Below are 8,535 nucleotides of genomic sequence, written 5' to 3' on the forward strand. Positions count from 1 at the left end.
GAGTGCTAACAGTTCACATATCTGTAGAGTCTTAGAAAACAATGGACATCTGTCGTTTTTGCCTGCCTAGCATCAACTCCTCCTGGTAGCACAACCTAATTTTCCATTGGTAAACTGTCTCTTCTGCGCTCATGAGTAAGCATGTGACCCAGGGCTCCCCAATCAGAGTCACAGATGTTAGTTCAAAGGGTGAGTGTATGACCTGATCCAGGATAATGACACTCAGTCCAGATTTTTTAAGAAACAATTGAGAAGGGGTGCTCCCTTTCTGCTGGTATGGTAGGGCAGTGAGTACAAGTCTGGGGCCAAACACGCCATGATGTGAGAAATGCTCTCTGAAAGTGAAAGTGATGCAGGAAAAGCAGAATCCAGATTTGGAGACAATTTCCTGGTGACATAGTTTGAGGCCGTATTCAGCTGAGCCTGGACTTTACAAGTTCATGAGCTAATACATTCTCTCTCTCTCTCTCATTTTTTTTTTTAATAAAGTCAATTTGAGTTAGATTTCTGTCACTTGGAACCACAGAGTTTCTGACTAATACCCTACCCAATTAACTCCCTTTTCTGCAAAAATTGCTCAGAATTGTATAATAAATCACCAAGACATGAATCAGAAACTCATGAATGATGAAATGAGAGAAAAGAACTGGCAATGAGCCTTGAAACAAGCTAAAGATAGAGAGGTAACTGAATAAAAACACCACTCAGTATAGACTGTTTGATGCTGATAAGTCGAAATAATTGTTACTATGGTAACACAAAATGCAAAAGAAGAGAAGGAGGATTTTTTAAAATAGCAGGGTTTTTAACTTCAGATTAACGCAATGAAAACTAGAAAGGGAGAGAGGGTAGAAAATGCCAGGCCCTATGTCTTGTTTTACATAAAGTAGAGATAAAAGTTATTTTAAAAATAGTGTAATGTTATGTATTTTTTCATTGTAAAAAGCTTTTTCTGGCATAAAAAGCTTTATGTATATGTTATAAATTATTACAGGAGGCAAAGGGGAAAATGTAATTTATTCAGCAAAAAATCAACAGTTCTGCGTCTGCGTCAAGAAGTGTACTAGACACTTTCTTCACATTGTAAATGGAAAAGAAATCACAAAGAATCATAAAAATGGTGTCAAAACACCAGAAAATGTCATAATGGAAAGTAAGACTAGGTGTAACAAGGAAAATGTAAATAAGGAAGAAAATGTAAACTACAATTTCTATATAAAAATATGAAAATCTTAGATCAGATCAAAGGGCAAACTCTGAATGTGTACTCTTGTTAAAAAAAGATGTGCCAAAAATACATGTAGTATAAAAAGGCATTGTGAAATCAAATGCACCAAATGACATAGCAATACAAAACAGGAAACAAAACCCTTTAGAAATACAATACAATTAATAGAAACAGTTATAGTAAAATATATTACTCACCACTATCAGACTGTGATATATAAAATACACAAAAGTAAACAGTTAACAGAATAAGTCATAAAAATACATGTTGAGTTCTACATTTACATAAAATACAAAAAAGTATCCTATATTGGACCACAAGTTTTGATAAATTCAAACAGCCAAGTATTGTTCAGGTCAAATCTGATCACGACACAGTTTAACAAATCATACAAACTTAGATTTCAAAATCCCCAACTAGTGGGAAATTCACACTCTATTAAATAATGTTCCAGTCAGGAAGGAAATGTGAACACACTAAAATGCTCTAGAAAATCTTGAAAATAAGATAACTACTGCTGAACACTTGAAAGGTAGTTTCTTTAATATTAGGTTGAAAGCTAGGCCGGCTGCTGGCACCATTATTACATACCTTTACTCTGACCCAAACAGAGCAACTGATTCTCACCTCCTTTTCTGGGTTCCTCTTGTCTATGCCTTAAATTACAGTGTTCTCCACTTGCCAGTTAGACACTTTCAGTTTAAGTCCAGAAAACCTTGAATGAAACAGGGCCAGGACTAGGATAAGGCAAGTGAGGCACCTAGCGTGCAACATTTAAGGAAACAGTCACTCTCAGGGTCATGCAACTGCAGCATCAACATCTGAGAGTGAGCACCTCCTTAAATATTGCATCCTAAGTGTCTGACTTGCCTCACCTTAGCCCTGGCCCTGCCAGACCAGATTGTTGTAAACAGTTAAGACTCATGCTTTCTCACCTAACAATAACCCCACAGGTAAGTCTCTTGCTCCTCTTCTCTGCCCTTTTCTAGGCTCTGCCCTATTCTGGGCATTATGCTCAGGCAAGTAGAAAGATGGCTGCAGCAGTTCAGACCACACATGGTACCACACTATTCAAAGACAGAAAGGGTTTGCCTCTTTGTGTGTCTCCTTCTTAAGAGATGTTCAGTTACTTTACATCCTTGCCAGCATATGTATGTTAAATATTTTTTATTTTGGCCATTATAATAGATGTATAGGGGTATCTTTTATGTTTTCTTCTAATAGTTTTATAGTTTTACATTTAGATCTGGAGGACAAGGATCTTGTCCTCCCAAAATCAAGGCGGTGGGTTCTGGTTGCTAACTGCTGCTTTTGAGTTAATTTTTGCATAAGGTGTGAGGCTTAGATTGAATTTTTTGTTTTGTTTTGCCTTTTTGCCTATGGAGATTCAATTGTTCCAATTATCGAAAAGATTATCCTTTCTCCATTAAATTGTGTCTGCAGCTTTGTCAAAAAAAAAAAAAATCGAAAAGAGGTTACATCAAGGAATATAGCAGAGTGGAAAGGTCTAGGACTCCAGCCATCAATGGAAATAACAGTTGAACTGTCAGGAACTGCCTGAAGCAGCTGTTTTGGAGTCTAATAGAACACTTGCAGCAACAAGTGGAGGGTTCAGTGAAGAAGCTGGTCAATTGGTTTTAATGTGGTAGTAGCTACCATCTTTATTCTCCATCCTGGCGGTAGGCACCTATAAGGACTACAGCCCACATCCTGGCACTGCTTTTTGGTCTCAGAATGAGCAACAAGGACCTTGTCCTCCCAAAATCAAGGTGGTAGCTTCTGGTTGCTGGTTGCTGCTTTCCCATCACTGGGCACAGAGGTTGGCCATTGTTTCAGCCCCACAGGGTGAAGCAGCTTTCCAGCCATAAGAGGATTTAACTTTTTATTTAGAACCTATTTATTTATTTAGGATGTATTTTTCTCTCTTGGGAGGCAGACATTTAAGGAAATTTCATCATGTCACTAGCTGATCTTAGAAACAATGGAAGAGAAACTTCAGTAGACATACACAACAAGGAATACACATTTTGCAAAAATTGTTTGGAAAAGTCACAAAAAGATGGCTTCAGCCATCGGCAAGCAAAAACTAACAATTTCTAAAGAGTGGGAGAATTAGATCTTTGGAGCTGCCACGACATGATATTCAGAATGTCCAGTTCTGGACAAAAAATTATAAAACATAGAAAGAAACAGGAAAATGGCCAATTCACAAGAAAAAATAATTTGATAGAAACCATCCCCAAGGAGGCTCAGACCTTGGAATTATAACTCAAAGACATTAAATCAGCTACCTTAAATATGTTCAATGAACTAAAAGAAACCATGGAAAAGAAGTAAAGGAAATCAGGAAAACGATGTCTGAACAAAATAGTAATATTAATGAAGAGAAATTATAAAAGAAACAGATTTGAGTAGGCAGGAGAAAGTATCAACCAACATGAAGATAAGATACTTGAAAGTATCTAGTCTGAAGAGCAGAAAGAAAAAATGAAGAAAAATAAACAGACCTAGAGATCTATAGGATGCCATCAAGCATACCAACATATTCATCCCAGGAATCCAAAGAGAAGAGAGAAAGGGGCAGTAAATAATGGCTGAAAATATCCCATATCTGATGAAAGACATATCCAAGGAGCTCAAGGAATTCCAAGCAGGATAAGCTCAAAGAAATTCACAGAGATACATTAAATTCAAATTGTGGAAACTCAAAGACAAAAAAAAAATTTTTTGAAAGCAAGAGAGAAATGACGTTATTTACAAGGAATTCTCAATAATATCAACAGCTGATTTGTCAGAAATCACAGACCAGAAGGCAGTGGAATGACAAATTTAAAGCCCTAAAAGAAAAAAACCCTGCCAACTAAGAAAATTATTAGATCAAAATTATTCTTAAGGAATGAAGGAGAAAATAAGATACTTCAAGATAAACTTAAGCTGAGGGAGTTCATTACCTGTAGACCTACCCCGCAATAAAGTTTGGCTTACCTTTCCCTCTACCTGGAAGGCTGTTCCTCCCCTTTCCAGCCATGAGATACTATGCACTCTTTGCAAGTGTTTAAGCCGTCTAAAATGTTCTAACCCCTTGTTCTGCCCAGAATCCCTTAGTTTGCATGCCCATCTATCTCAAGCCTTCTACAGACTCAGTACAAATAGACATTTGTTAAAAGTGTGGTTAGAAGAGACAGTTACCAGCACTAATACACCCGGGACTCCTAAAAGCACCTGCCTTCTTCCTGCTATCTCCCTGCCACCCCCAGCTCTAACCTCCAGGACTCTCTCTCTAGGAGTGGGCCACTCTGGCTCCTGAAGACCCTGGTTCACGGCTTCCCCTCCTGTTCTCCAATAGTAGCCAAAGAGAGCTCTAAAAAGCAACAATCTAGCCAGTGCTGGGCCTAGACCCATCCAGCAATTTCCAGCTGCACACAGAATGTCATAGGTCACCAAGCCTTGTGGTCTGGCTGATTCCTCCCTCTGTGGACACCTGGCCATTATCCCCAAGCCACAACCCTCCCACCCATCTCCACGTCTCCTCAGGCCTGCTTCCCTCTAATCAGAAGATGTCACCAAATAGCCAGGCCTCCAGGTCTCTGCCCACCTGCTTGGTCCTCCCACTCACTACAGATGCCCTGCCTTGCCAGCAGCAGAGCTCCCTGAAGAAGGGGCCTTGGTCCACCAGCTCCCCACTCCAAAGTCCAGAAAAGTGGGCTAGCAAGCATTTGTGAAGGAATGCATCGTTTTAGTGTCTTGAAATGACATTAAAGCTTTTTTTGTTTAATCCTGATTTTGAAAGTAAAACATAATCATTATTGAAATTTTGGAAAAAACAAAAATTATAAAAATATAAAAACCAAAATAGAAATTCAACCACCCAGAGATAATTATGATTCCAATTATAGTGATTCCTTTCAGCTTTTCCTATGCCTGTGTAGAATATATGCATTTCTTTGCATATTTATACATTTATGCTTTCATATTTTGCTTTTGTCATTTAACATCATTTATCTTGTTTTTCCTCTGATTTTTATATTTCCTAATTATTTATATTTCCTAATTTTTCTTTCTATTTCTATTTAAACTTCCTAAAATTATTTAGGAACAGCATTTGTAAATGTTAAGATTCCAGCCCATGAATGACTCCAGCTGGTGAAGATGTAGGTTCTATTCTATTGTTGACTCCCATAGTTATTCCAGGGTAACCACCTTCCTTATTCATTGTCCATGCTTCTTGTTATATACAGTGATCAGATGTCCTGGTATTTTCCTGTTGTCCCAGGTCAATCATTAAGGAACTGTTTTGGCCCTTGCTTACTCTCAAAGGTTATTGTTAAACAATAGATTACACTGAACCTCCTTAAGAGGGTTCAGAGGTACCTGGAGATGATAAGTGGTTGTCAGGGTGTGGGGGAAGAGGGTGGAGGTGGCTCCTGGATTCTGTTGTGGGCACCTGGGTGAAGGATGGCAACGCCATTCCCTAGGACGAGGTAGAGCTTGGTGGGAAGGCAGTGAGTTTTGGACGCATTGAATCAGAAGTGTCCATGTGATTTTCCAGGGACATCATCTGGGAGGTATCTGGAGATGCAGTCCTTGACACCAGAGGTCACTCGATGTGTGAGGAGGTGTTGGTGACTCCCATTCTTGCTTTCCTGGGGTCAGTCAGCAACTTGGTGGAAGGGTGAAGTCATCTAAGCATTTCAGCAATGCCTGTGTTAAGGCATCAGTGAACCAGTGGGGAGGAGGGTGAGGGACCACAGTTTCTGACAATTTATCATGATCTTGCCCCTCTAAGTTTATCACACACACAGGTCTCAGATGGTCAACAATGAAATGCAGTGCTGTTGCAAATTGTACCTCAGTTCAAAAGTGGTGGTGCTAGGGGGCAGGAGGTACCTGGTGACCATCTCTGCTGAAGCTCCAGCTTGGCAGGGTTTACCTTTTCTAACCTCAAACCACTGTCTCAGTCAGTAGCTCCGAGGCCCATCTGTGGAGAATCAGTGATGGGCCCACTCTCACTGACAGAGGAAGGATCTGGGACCCAGAGAGAGGAGCTACCCTTGAAGGCTAAGGTCAGGTCTAAGGAATACATCCTAGAATTCAAGAGTAGAAAGAATAACCACCAATTCCAAATCTATCCTTATGGTAACTCTAGGAGGGGGATGTCATCCTCCCCATTTGCAGATGAGAAAACAAGCTCAGAGAGGTGACGTTCTTTTGCCCAAGGTCACAGAGGTTGGCAGAGGCCAACTTAATTCAGGTCTTTGCTTTCTGCTCCTCTGCCTGCCACATTGCCTGCTTCCAGAGGGAAGTCCCCCTCCTATGCCCCTTTGTTGACACTTATAGAACCACCTGGTGAATTATAGCCTTCATTCAGTAAATGTGACAGACACATGATGACACCATCTTGGGAGCAGGCCCTGAGCTGAAGATAGAAAGTTGAAGAAAACATGGCCCCAGACCTAACGGGTTATAATCTAATGGCAGAACTACAAAGCAGCGTGTCTCTATTGTTCAAATGAGAAAAATGAAGCCCCATGAGGGGAGTGACTTACCCAAGCCCACTGTTCCCTCTTCCTTGAAAAAAAAGGTCACCCAAAGTCACCATCACCTAAATTGCCCACTCTCTTGAATGACCAAGGAAATGCAAACTGAATTACATTGATAAAAATTAAAAAGTCTATAGGAAGCAAGCATTGGCGAGGATGGAGAATAGCGGACACTGTGCCCTCAAGGCACAAGTCCTTTGTATGACCCAGTCAGGTGGGTAAGGACTCAGTGGCAGGTGGCTTCCTGGCTGTGTAGCTGTGCAGTCACAGGGACCTGCACCTAGCACAGTACTCTACCACAGCTGTCCTGAAATTCCTAATAATTTATCAAGGGGCCCATGTTATGATTTGCACTGGGCCTTGCAAATTCCACAGCCAGTTCCTTCCAGTGGTTTCACTCCTTGGTATATTCCCAAGGAACTCTTGTATTTGGGTGCTGGAAGCCCTGTTGAGAATGTTCACAGCAGCTATTTCTACAAAAAGCCAGAAACTCACATGGCATGGATGAATCTGAGAAACGATGTTGAGTGATGAAAATATGAAGTAGAATATATACAGCAAAAAATAGTCTTTTCATTTTCATTTTATTTTCATGTCTTAAAAAGATAAGCAAAATGAAATAATGGTGTGTAAGGAGATGTATAAATGTGGTAAATCATAAGGAAATCACCTTTAAAGATCACGTGGAAGGTGGGCTCTCAAAGGCACACACGGAAAGCTTCGATGTTGTTGGCCAAGTGCTGTTTTGAGGTTGGTTGGTTGGTAATTATTATGCGTCACATCTGACCTATGACATTGATTCTCAATGTGTTCTATGCCAAATACTTCATATTTTAGAAATAGAAGAACCCGCCCAGGTGTGCCACACTGTTAGGGTCAGACGTGGAGAGATGGATGGCACAAAGCATGGCTGGGCAGCCTGCGTCTGTCACCCTGGCTGAGCTGGGAGGCTGATAAGAAGCTGCTGTGAAAGGGACGTGCTCTGCTGAGGTCCAGCCCTCCTGAACTTCAGCAGTTGCTGCTGAGAACCGGCTTCATGAAGCGAGGTTTCAATTCTCGAACGTGACGATGCAGACAGACATTAAATGTACCAAATTGCAGCTCATTTTTGCCAAGGAAATAAGTACATATAGTTCTGACTCTAAATGTATAGGTTTTATTATAATTTGTTTCGTCTTCAGTAGACTTCACATTGTTTTAGTGTCTCTGGGCAAAAAGTGCCTTTCATTTCAAAAGGTTTTATTTTTTAAGCTGCATTTCTAAACACTTACCTTGGTTATTTTGTTCAAAACCTGAAATCAAATTGTTTTTCCTCTCCTCTCTTTTCCAAGTTTTGTCACGTTGTCATATTGCTTTCCTAATTTAAAAAAGGAGGTGGAGGGGGTGAGGAGGAGGGGGAGGAGGAGGAGGGGAGAAGGTGAGGGAGAAAGAGGTGGTCTCCCTTGCCATAGCCAGAATGACTGATAGAGACAGTAGTCTGAGGAGAGGCCTGCCTGGGGTGGGCAGTGGAGCCCCCACAGCCCCCTGCACTGCACCTGGAGCTGGCACTTGCCTAGGACCATCTCCTGGGGTTGGAGCAATCCTCAAAGCTGCTCTGAGAAGGCCATGCCCACTCCTTGGCCTTGGGTACCCAGGTGTCCTGGACTCCCCCAGCCCAGTCCCAGAAAGCAGCCCTAAGAGTGGCTGCATGTGCAGGCCTAGTGAGGCCCTGTCCTTGACTAGTTCAGAATCTGCCTCTGCCCCAGATGAGCCCGATGAGAGTGGGAG

General features: G+C 41.3%; 1 long non-coding RNA gene across 1 annotated transcript; it reads left to right on the top strand.

Moving 5' to 3' along the window:
- Positions 1-5,029: 5,029 nt before the first annotated feature.
- Positions 5,030-8,094, top strand: LOC118602912. Its single transcript, XR_004950985.1, has 2 exons — positions 5,030-5,876; positions 7,606-8,094. It is a non-coding gene; the product is annotated as an uncharacterized LOC118602912 (long non-coding RNA).
- The last annotated feature ends 441 nt before the right edge of the window (positions 8,095-8,535 follow it).

The sequence above is a fragment of the Rousettus aegyptiacus genome, unplaced genomic scaffold, assembly GCF_014176215.1.
Source record: "Rousettus aegyptiacus isolate mRouAeg1 unplaced genomic scaffold, mRouAeg1.p scaffold_m13_p_5, whole genome shotgun sequence".
Taxonomy (NCBI): domain Eukaryota; kingdom Metazoa; phylum Chordata; class Mammalia; order Chiroptera; family Pteropodidae; genus Rousettus; species Rousettus aegyptiacus.